General features: G+C 45.1%; 1 protein-coding gene across 1 annotated transcript in view; it reads right to left on the bottom strand.

Annotated features, from left to right (window-relative positions):
• The window catches only part of LOC147113328 (CREB3 regulatory factor-like), a 155,628-nt gene that overhangs the window by 59,765 nt on the left and 83,638 nt on the right, over nucleotides 1-12,225 (bottom strand). The gene's annotated exons all lie outside the window — the stretch shown is intronic.

Genomic DNA, 12,225 nt, shown 5'->3' with positions numbered 1-12,225 from the left:
ACCATTTGCCAACCGGAAATTGACCCATTTATCCCGATTCTCTGCTTTCTGTTAGTTAGCCAATTCTCTATCTATGCTAATATATTACCCCCAACCCCGTGAGCTCTTATCTTATGCAGTAACCTTTTATGTGGCACCTTATTGAATGCATTCTGGAATCCAAATACACCACATCCACTGGCTCACCCTTATCCACCCTGCTCATTACATCCTCAAAGAACTTCAGCAAATTTGTTAAACATGATTTCCCTGCTTGACTGCATTATGATTTTCCAAATGCCCTGCTACTGCTTCCTTAATGAAGGACTCCAGCATTTTCCCAATGACAGATGTTAGGCTAACTGGTCTATAGTTTCCTGTTTTCTGTCTCCCTCCTTTCTTAAATAGGGGTGTTACATTTACGATTTTCCAATCTGCTGGGACCTCTCCAGAGTCTAGGGAATTTTGGTATATTGCAACCAATGCATCCACTATCTCTGCAGCCACTTCTTTTAAGACCCTGGGATGCAGGCCATCTGGTCCAGGGGACTTGTCGTCTTTTAGTCCCATTATTTTACCAAGAACATTTTCCTTAGTGAAAGTGATTGTCTTTAGTTCCCCCCTCCCTGTGGCCCCTTGATTGTCCATTATTGGGTTGTTGTTAGTGTTTTCTACGGTGAAGACAGATACAAAATATTTGTTCATAGTCTCTGCCATTTCCCATCATTAATTCCCCATTCTCATCCTCTAAGGGACCAACGTTCACTTTAGCTACTCTCTTCCTTTTTATATACCTGTAGAAGCTCTTTTTGTTTTAATATTTCTTGCCAGTTTACTCTCATAATTCATCTTCTCTCTATTATTTTTTGAGTCATCCTTTGCTGGATTTTAAAAATTTCCCAATCCTCTGGTCTCCCACCAATCTTGGCAACATTGTATGCCTTCGTTTTCAATTTGATACCATCCTTTACTTCCTTAGTTAGTCACAGATGGTGCTCTCTTCTCTTAAAATCTTTCTTTCTCACTGGAATATATTTTTGTTGAGAGTTATAAAATATCTCCTTAAATGTCCACCACTGCATTTCAACTGTCTTACCTTTTAATTTATTTTTCCAGTCCACTTTAGCCAGTTCTACCCTCATGCCATTGTAATTGCTTTTGTTTAAGATTAGGACACTGGTTTGAGATACAACTTTCTCACCCTCCAACTGAATTTGAAATTCAACCATGTTATGATCACTCTTTCCTAGATGATCCTTTACTATGAGATCATTTATTAATTCTGTCTCATTACACAGTACCAGATCCAAGATAGCCTGCATCCTGGTTGGTTCCATCCCGCATACACTCTATGAACTCCTTCCCAAGGCAACCATGGCCAATTTGAATTGTCCAATCAATATGGAGATTAAAATCACGCATGATTATTACCGTACCTTTTTTACAGGCCTCCATTATTTGTTGATTTATACGCTATCCAACAATATTGCTACTGTTCGGGCGCCTGTAGACTATGCCCACCAGAGACTTTTTTCCCCATATTATTTTTTATCTCCACCCAAACCGATTCTACATCTTGATCTTCTGAGCCAAGATCACTTCTCACCACTGCATTGATCCCATCCTTTACCAACAAAGCCACCTCCCCTCCCTTTCCTTTCTGTCTATCCTTCCGAATTGTCAAATAGCCTGGTCACCTTGCAACCACGTCTCTGTAATGGTGATCAGATCATACCCATTTGTATCTATTTGTGCCATCAACTCATCTACAGGAAACTTTCGTTAAATGTCCGGAAAGCTCTATCTACCGGCAAAATTCAGGAGCCGTTTCCTATAAGTTTTTTTACTTCTCGTTGCTTTTTTTTTCCAGTCAGGCTCTGCAAGGTCTAGCTGAAGCTGTTGCTTAGCTACAGAGATGCTTTTAAGCTGCGGCCGACTGTTTTGAGGCTGTTGCTAAGCAACAGGGTTTGTTGATTCACACGGAGCTCAAAAGCTCCGTATGTTTTAACATTAGCGCTGGTTTCTACGGCAGTTTTGATGGTACAGCACCAGCTCGGTCCCGTCAGTGCCGGATACCAGAAAGTTGCCTGTATCTTGTTACGAATGCTGCGTGCATTCAGATATGGAGCTTTTAACTTTTTCTTTTTACCATTTCTCCTTGTTTTGGCCCCATTTTCTGTTGCACTCTTATTGTTAAACATTCTGTCCCTTCCTGTCACACTCTGGTTATTATTTCCCCCATCTCTATCCTGCTCTATAGTTTTCTCATTGACTTTTTAAATTCCCACTCACCTGGACCCTCCGCCCCACCCGACTATTTAGTTTAAAGCCCTCCCGACAGCCCTAGTTATTCGATTTGCCAGGACTCTAGCCCCAGCATGGTTCAAGTGAAGCCTGTCCAAGCGGAACAGCTCCCTCTTATCCCAGTACTGGTGCCAGTGCCTCACAAATCAAAACCCAATTTCTCCCACACCGGTCTTTGAGACACTCGTTCATTTCTCTGAACTTATTTACCCTATGCAAATCCACTCGTGGCTCAGGTAGTAATCCAGAGATTACCACCTTTGTGGTTCTGCTTTTTAAATTTAGCCCCTAGCTGCTCATACTCCCTCAGCAGAACCTCTTTCTTTGTCCTACCTATGTCATTGGTACCTACGTGGACTTCCCAGCACTCAGGAGAAAAGAGGCCTAGCTGATCTACTGGAATTTTGAGGATGTAACTTGTAGAATAGATAAGGGAGAACCAGTGGATGTGGTGTATTTGGACTGTCAGAAGGCTTTCGATAAGGTCCCGCATAAGAGATTAGCGTGTAAAGTTAAGGCACATGGGATTGAGGGCAAGGTACTGCCTTGGATAGAGAACTGGTTGGCAGACAGGAAGCAAAGAGTTGGAATAAACGGGTCTTTTTCCAAGTGGCAGGCAGTGACCAGTGGGGTACTGCAGGGATCGGTGCTAGGACCCCAGCTATTCACAATATATATTAATGATCTGGACGAGGGAACTAGATGTAATATCTCCAAGTTTGCAGACGACACAAAGCTGGGTGGGCGTGTGTGCTGTGAGGAGGATGCCGAGAAACTCCAGTATGATTTGGACAGGTTGGGTGATTGGGCAGAAGCATGGCAGATGCAGTATAATGTGGATAAATGCGAGGTTATCCACTTTGGTGGCAAAAACAGGAAGGCAGATTATTATCTGAACGGCAATAGATTGGGAGGGGGGGGGGGGGGGGGGGAAGTGCAACGAGGCCTGGGTGTCCTTGTGCACCAGTCGCTGAAGGTAAGCATGCAGGTGCAGCAGGCGGTTAAGAATGGTATGTTGGCCTTCGTAGCGAGAGGGTTCGAGTACAGGAACAAGGATGTCTTGCTGCAGTTGTACAGGGCCTTGGTGAGACCACACCTTGAGTATTGTGTGCAGTTTTGGTTGCCTTATCTGAGGAAGGATGTTCTTGCCATGGAGGGAGTGCAGCGAAGATTCACCAGACTGATACCTGGGATGGCAGGAATGACGTATGAGGAGAGATTGGGTCGATTGGGCTTATACTTGCTGGAGTTTACAAGAATGAGAGGGGATCTCATTGAAACTTATCAAATTCTAACAGGACTTGCAGACTAGATGCAGGAAGGATGTTCCCGATGGCCGGGGAGTCCAGAACCAGGGGTCACAGTCTAAGGATAAGGGGTAAGCTATTTAGGACAGAGATGAGGAGGAATTTCTTCACCCAGAGAGTGGTGAACCTGTGGAATTCTCTACCACAGAAGGCAGTTGAGGCCAATTCATTAAATATATTCAAGAAGGAGTTGGATATATTTCTTAAGGCTAAAGGGATCAAGGGATATGGGGAAAAATCAGGGACTGGGTACTGAATTTGGATGATCAGCCATGATCTCATTGAATGGCGGAGCAGGCTCGAGGGGCAGAATGGTGTACACATAGAAATATAGAAGATTGGAGCAGGAGTAGGCCATTCAGCCCCTCGAGCCTGCTCCGCCATTCAATGCGATCATGGCTGATCATCCAAATTCAGTACCCAGTCCCTGCTTTCTCCCCATACCCCTTGATCCCTTTAGCCTTAAGAAATATATCCAACTCCTTCTTGAATATAGCTGGGGTCCAAGGACCGATCCCTGCGGTACCCCACTAGTCACTGCCTGCCACTCGGAAAAAGACCCGTTTATTCCAACTCTTTGCTTTCTGTCTGCCAACCAGTTCTCTATCGAAGTCAATACCTTGCCCCCAATCCCATGTGCCTTAACTTTACACGCTAATCTCTTATGCGGGACCTTATCGAAAGCCTTCTGAAAGTCCAAATACACCACATCCTGCTCCTGTCTTCTATGTTTCTATGTTGACCCGCTAATCCCTCACTACTCCTGGCTTGCTGCCAACTGTAGCTTCCCAAATCACTGCTTGATCCGAGGTCAACTAACTCAGCAACAACTTGTACCTTTTAACAACTTCTTCAGTGTAATAAGATGTCCCAAAGCGCAAAAAAAAATAACTGGACACCAAACAGTGGTAGAAGGGTTAGGGGTGGTGATTGAGGGCAAGAGCTAAGAGGTAGGTTTTAAGGAGGCTTTTTGGAAAGAAGGGAAAGAGAGGTGGCAAAGCAAAGAGAGCTTCTCAAGAGTGTGGGGCAGAGACAGCCAAAGGCTCTGCCACTGAAGGTGTGGGGTGAGAGAGAAAGAGAGAGACAATGGAGGGGGAATGAAAAAAAGGCGACAGCATGGAGAGCTGGAACATGGGGCTGAAGGAGGTTTCAGAGACAGTGAGGGGCAAGGCAATGAGGGGACTTCATAAGGAGAAGAATTTTAAAATGTTGAGAGGATGGGGAGGCAATGAAGATTGGCAAACGCAGGAGTGATAGGGGAACGAGACTGGAAATGAGCAGTGAAGAATTGGACGAGCTGAATTTTGTGAAGAATGGAACACAGGAAGGTGTCAAAAGGAGCACTGGGATTAGTCAAGGCATGGATAAGGTGGTAGTGAGTGAATCAGGGGTGAAAGTGCACCACAGACCGAGAATCAAACCTGGAAACCTTCTGGTCTGTATCGCACATCAGAGAGTGCATTGAGTCACTAAAGCCATTAGGACAGCTTCTACCCTTTAGCTCCGGTATAATTTGGCTATCAGACATACCCAAATAGAACAGGCCAGGTAATTGATAATAGCCTGAAAGAGGTCATTTGTACAAATTAGACAGCGCTGATCATCGATTATCCATCAATGGCCAAAATTTTTTTAGAAGCATGTATTTTATTCAGATTTACTTACTGTCTACATAGTTATAGAGCTCTTCCACATAAATGGGTCAAATTTTCAAACCCGAGTTCTTGCCACTTCTTTTAAGCTCCTCATTGCTTATTTTGTAAATAGTAATAGCTAGACGTAAAAAGACCATGGTCGATCCAGTTTACCTTCTACCATTCTGGTAGTCGCATGATACAACAATAATGGAGTTGTTGACTAATCTTAACAAGCAATCTCTATCTATCAGTCTACAACAGACCCAGACAGGACACGAGGAAAACCCCCAGTGGGGGAGAGCTTTGGAAACCATGGGTCTAAAGGCACCTTTTTCCTCCCGAGCATTGTTCCACTCATCACATGTACAGAGATTATATCTAAAGGAGGGAAGAGAGAAAACGGAGAACTACAGACCAGTTAGCCTGATATCAGTAGTAGGGAAAATGCTAGAATCTACTATTAAGGACGTGGTAACAGGGCACTTAGAAAATAATAGGATTGGGCAGAGTCAACACGGATTTATGAAAGGGAAATCGTGTTTGACGAATCTGTTAGAGTTTTTTGAGGTTGTAACTCGCAGAATAGATAAGGGGGAACCAGTGGATGTGGTGCATTTGGATTTTCAGAAGGCATTCAATAAAGTGCCACACAAGAGGTTATTAAACAAAATTAGGGCTCATGGGATTGGGGGTAATACTAGCATGGATTGGTTAACGGACAGAAAACAGAGAGTAGGAATAAACGGGTCATTTTCGGGTTGGCAGGTTGTGACTAACGGGGTGCCTCAAGGATCAGTGCTTGGGCCTCAGCTATTCACAATCTACATCAATGATTTGGATGAGGGGGCCAAATGTAATATATCCAAGTTTGCTGATGATACAAAGCAGGGTGGGAATGTAAGTTCTGAGGAGGATGCAAGGAGGCTTCAAGGGGTTATAGACAGGCTAAGTGAGTGGGCAAGAACATGGCAAATGGAATATAATATGTTGAAATGTGAAGTTATCCACTTTGGTAGGAAAAATAGAAAAGCAGAGTAATTTTTAAATGGAAAGAGATTGGGAAATGTTGGTGTTCAGATGGACCTGGGTGTCCTTGTACACGAATCACTGAAATTTAACATGCAGGTGCAGCAAGCAATTAGGAAAGCAAATGGTATGTTGGCCTTTATTACAAGAGGATTTGAGTAGAAGAGCAAAGATGTCTTACTGCAATTATATAGGGCCCTGGTGAGACCACACCTGGAGTATTGTGTACAGTTTTGGTCTCCTTACCTAAGGAAGGATATACTTGCCATAGAGGGAGCGCAACGAAGGTTCACCAGACTGATTCCTGGGATGAGGGGATTGTCCTATGAGGAGAGATTGAGTAGACTAGGCCTATATTCTCCAGAGTTTAGAAGAATGAGAGGTGATATTGAAACATACAAAATTCTTACAGGGCTCAACAGGGTAGATGCAGGGAGGATGTTTCCCCTGGCAGGGGAGTCTAGAACCAGGGGTCACAGTCTCAGGATAAGGGGTTGGCCATTTAGGACTGAGATGAGGAGAAATGTCTTCACTCGGAGGGTGGTGAATCTTTGGAATTCTCTACCCCAGAGGGCTGTGGAGGCTCAGTCGTTGAGTATATTCAAGACAGAGATCGATAGATTTTTGAATATTAAGGGAATCAAGGGATATGAGGATAGTGCAGGAAAGTGGAGATGAGGTAGAAAATCAGCCATGATCTTGTTGAATGGCGGAGCAGGCTCGAGGGGCCGAATGGCCGACTCCTGCTCCTATTTCTTATGGTCTTATGTAAATTACTCAACAACGAAAGGATATTTGAAAGCTAAAGTTACAGTCAAATCTTTTCATCCTTCTTTCCTCTTCTCTGATGATCAATTGTCTCCCTTTATCTCATGAAAAGTGAGGACGCTTGCGGATCTATTGTTCCATGGGCACTTGCAGGCATCTGATGCCTCATCCATGTGTGAGCCCAAGGGGTGTCACAGCCAAGTTATAGAAACATAGAAAAATAGGAGGAGTAGGCCATTCGGCCCTTCGAGCCTGCTCCGCCATTCACTATGATCATGGCTGATCCTCTATCTCAATACCGTATTCCCGCTCTCTCCCCAAACCCCTTGACACCTTTTGTGTCTAGAAATCTATCTATCTCCTTCTTAAATATATTCAGTGACTTGGCCTCCACTGCTTTCTGTGGTAGAGAATTCCACAGATTCACCACCCTCTGAGTGAAGAAATTTCTCCTCATCTCAGTCCTAAATGTCCTACCCCGTATCCTGAGACTGTGACCCCTCGTTCTAGACCCCCCAGCCAGTCTGTCTAGCCCTGTCAGAATGTTATACGTTTCCATGAGATCCCCTCTCATTCTTCTAAACTCTAGTGAATACAGGCCTAGTCGACCCAATCTCTCCTCATACGACAGTCCTGCCATCCCAGGAATCAGTCTGGTGAACCTTCGCTGCACTCCCTCTATGGCAAGTATATCCTTTCTTAGGTAAGGAGATCAAGGTCTCACCAAGGCCCTGTATAACTGTAGTAAGAACATCCTTGCTCCTGTACTCAAATCCTCTTGCAATGAAGGCCAACATACCATTTGCCTTCCTAACTGCTTGCTGCACCTACATGTTTGTTTTCAGTGACTGGTGTACAAGGACACCCAGGTCCCTTTGTACATCAACATTTCCCAATCTATCACCATTTAAATAATACTCTGCCTTTCTGTTTTTCCTACCGAAATGGATAACTTCACATTTATCCACGTTATACTGCATCTGCCATGTATTTGCCCACTCACTCAACTTGTCTAAATTGCCTTGAAGCTTCTTTGCATCCACCTCACAACAAACAATCCCACCTAGTTTTGTGTCGTCAGCAAACTTGGAAATATTACATTTGGTTCCCTCATCCAAATCATTGATATATATTGTGAATAGCTGGGGCCCAAGTACTGATCCCTGCGGTACCCCACTAGTCACCGCCTGCCACCCAGAAAAAGACCCATTTATTCCTACTCTCTGTTTCCTGTCTGTTAACCAATTTTCAATCCATGCCAGTATATTACCCCCAATCCCATGTGCTTTAATTTTGCACACTAACCTCTTATGTGGGACTTTATCAAAGGCCTTCTGAAAATACAAATACACCAATCCACTGGTTCTCCCTTATCTATTCTACCAGTTACATCCTCAAAAAACTCCAGTAGGTTTGTCAAACACGATTTCCCTTTCATAAATCCATATTGACTTTCTCTAATCCCGTTGATATTTTCTAAGTGTCCTGTTATCACATCCTTTATAATAGACTCTAGCATTTTCCCTACTACTGATGTTAGGCTAACCGGTCTGTAGTTCCCTGTTTTCTCTCTCCCTCCTTTTTTAAATAGTGGGGTTACATTTGCCACCCTCCAATCTGCAGGAACTGTTCCATAATCGATAGACTTTTGGAAGATGACAACCAATGCATCCACTATTTCCATGGCTACCTCTTTTAGTACTCTGGGATGCTGATTATCAGGCCCTTGGGATTTATCAGCTTTTAGTCCAATTAATTTCTCCAGCACTATTTTTTTTTACTAATGCTAATTTCCTTTAATTCCTCCTTCTCACTAGACCCTTGGTTCCCTAGCATTTCTGGGAAGTTATTTGTGTCCTCTTTCGTGAAGACAGAACCAAAGTATTTGTTTAATTGTTCTGCCATTTCCTTGTTCCCCATTATAAATTCTCCCGTTTGATTGTAAGGGACCTTCATTTGTCTTCACTAATCTTTTTACATACTTGTAGAAGCTTTTACAGTCTGCTTTTATGTTCCTTGCAAGTTTACTCTCGTACTCTATTTGCCCCCTCTTAATCAATCTCTTGGTCCTTTTTTGCTGAATTCTAAACTGCTCCCAATCCTCAGGCTTGCAACTTTTTCTGGCAACTTTATATGACTCCTCTTTGATCTAATACTATCCTTAATTTCTTTTGTTAGCCATGGTTGGGCCGCTTTTCCTTTTGTGTTTTTGCGCCAGAAAGGAATGTATAACTGTTGCAATTCATGCATTCGTTCCTTAAATGTTAGCCATTGTCTATCCACCGTCATGCCTTTTAATGAAGCTCTCCAATCTATCATAGCCAACTCACTCCTCATACCTTTGTAGTTTCCTTTGTTTAGATTTAGGACCCTAGTTTCAGATTGGACTTCTTCACTTTCCATCTTAATGAAGAATTCTATCATGTTATGGTCACTCTTCCCTAAAGGACCCCACACAAGATTATTAATTAACCCCTTCTCATTGCACAATACCCAATCTAGGATAGCCTGTTCCCTAGTTGGCTCCTCAATGTACTGGTCTAAAAAACCATCTTGTACATTGCTAATTGGCCAGTCTATATGTAGATTAAAGTCACCCATGATTACTGTAGTGCCCTTGTTACATGCATCTCTAATTTCCTGTTTGATGCCATCCCCTACATTACCACTACTGTTTGGAGGCCTATAGACAACTCCCACCAATGTTTTCTGCCCCTTGGTGCTTCTTAGATCCACCCAGACTGATTCTGCATCTTGACTTTGAGCCAATATCCTTGCTCACTATTGCTCTGATTTCATCCTTTACTAATAATGCCACCCCACCTCCTTTTCCTTTTTGCCTGTCCTTCCCAAATATCGAATATCCTTGGATATTCAGCTCCCAGCCTTGGTCACCCTGCAGCCATGTCTCTGTAATCGCAATTATATCGTATCTATTTATCTGTGCTGTTAATGCGTCTACCTTATTATGAATGCTTTGTGCATTCAGATTCAGTGCCTTTAGATTTTTCTTTTTTACATTTTTAGACATCTTAACATTTTTTTGTACTATGGCCCTATTGGGGGAGAAATTGGGTGAGTAGCGCCACCTGTTAGCGCCTAAAGAGGCAGTCAGTGGCTGTAGCGCCACTGGCTGCGTCTCCCGTGATATTCAGTAGGGGCGCTAATGGTGGCGTTAGGCTTTTGCGCTGCGCCGCCACCGATGACGTCATCGGTGTGCGCAGCGCCCCATTCGTGCCCCGTTCGCGATACTTGGTAGCGAACGCCGCAGTTGCGCCGCTCGCTACCCGCGCCCGGTTCACGGGGCCTTACTGTGCCGGCAGCGGCGCAAGTTAAGGTGGAGGTGCGGGGGGGCCGCCTGCCAGCACCTCCGTCCCCGGCCTCCTAACCACCCACCCCCCCCCCCAGCGGCATTGCCGGCTGTTCCCAGAGAGCCCGGCACTTCTCCTTGGTGCCGGGCTCATTTGCCGGCACTCGCGATCGGGGATTGCGCTGTTGCAGGCACCTCCCCCTTAACAGTGGGAGGAAGGCCTGCAGTACCACAGCGTGCCGTGCCGCAGCGTGTGGCGCTGCGGCACGTTGTGCTGCAATAATCAGTTTCAGCGCCCTAAGAGGGACGCGGAGCGCCTTGAGCCTCGCCCCGTGTCCCTCGAGCGGCACTGAAACTGAATTTCTGGCGATCGGAATTACTCCGAGCGCTGCGCTAAATCCTGCGCTCAGGCGACTTTTGTGCCACTATGGCGCCCCAACCCAATTTCTAGGCCTATATGTCTTATCCGGATCCTATTTGTTAGTGCACTCCTTTGTTTGGACGCTCTGTCCCTTCCTGACACACTCTGGTTATCCTTACCCCAATCACTTTCCTGCACTGCCTCCTTGTCTTTTCTCTTTAGCATTCTAGATTTCTCTCCACCGGGACCCTCCCCCCCACCCCTTATTTAGTTTAAAGCCCTATCTACCTCCCTATTCGATTCGCTAAAACTCTGGTCCCAGCATGGTTCAGGTGTAGTCCGTTCCAACGGAACAGCTCTCTCTTTCTCCAGTACTGGTGCCAGTGCCCCACGAATCGAAACCCACTTCTCCCACACCAATCTCTGAGCCACACATTCATCTCCCTGATCCTATTGACCCTATGCCAATTTGCTCGTGGCTCTGGTAATATTCCAGAGATTATGACCTTTGTGGTTCTGCTTTTTAATTTAGTCCCTAGCTGCTCAAACTCTCTCAGCAGAACCTCTTTCGTTGTCCTACCTGTCATTGGTACCTACGTGGACCACGACAACTGGATCCTCCTCTTCCCACTCCAAGTTATTCTCCAGCCCGGAGGAGAAGTCCTTTACCCTGGCACCAGGTAGGCAACATAGCCTTTCGGACTCACGCTCCTGGCTGCAGAGAACAGTGTCTATCCCCCCCAACTATACTGTCGCCTACTACAACCACCTTCCTTTTTACTCCCCCCACTTGAACGGCTTCCTGTACCACGGTGCCGTGGTCAGTTTGCTCGTCCTCCCTGCAGTCCCCGCACTTGTCCGCAAGGGTTGCAAGAACCTCGAATCTATTGGACAAGTGCAGGGACTGAAGCTCCTGAATTACTACCTCCTGGATCCCCGTACCTGCCTCACTCGCAGTCACACCCTCCTGTCCCTGACCACGTGTCAATTCTAAAGTATTTAATCTAAGGGGTGTGGCTGCCTCCTGGAGCAAAAGGTCCAGGTAACTTTCTCCCTCCCTGATGTCTCGCAATGTCTGCAGCTCGGACTCCAGCTCCTCAACTCGGAGCCGAAGTTCCTCGAGCCGCAGACACTTACCGCAGATGTGGTCACTCTGGACAAGAATGTCCACAATCTCCCACATATTGCAGCAGCAACACATCTCCTGTTCTCCCATTATTTTATTTAATTAATTAGTTTAGTGTTGAAATGAATTCATTTGGTGTTAGCTGGATTCTGTTCTCACCCAATTATCTGCACACCTACGTATTCGAGCAAGGGGCGAGGGTCACTGGCTAGTGAACAGGAACAACAACCATGGCTTTTTTGGGGACACGGAGACCAATTGTAATGTGCTTACTGCAACAGTTTAGTAACGTGCTTATAGACGGAGGTTCATATCCATCGCTACTCCCAGGCTTCTGCAATATCCAGAGGGCTTAAGCTTCAATCAAAAAGCCAACCACAACATGGTATTTAAAAAAATAATCCAGC

Source organism: Somniosus microcephalus, chromosome 8, assembly GCF_052327205.1.
Source record: "Somniosus microcephalus isolate GS21.2 chromosome 8, FLI_Smic_1.0, whole genome shotgun sequence".
NCBI classification, from domain to species: Eukaryota; Metazoa; Chordata; class Chondrichthyes; order Squaliformes; family Somniosidae; genus Somniosus; species Somniosus microcephalus.
The sequence above is the reverse complement of the archived record's forward strand: the minus strand, read 5'-3'. Positions and strand labels throughout refer to the sequence as shown.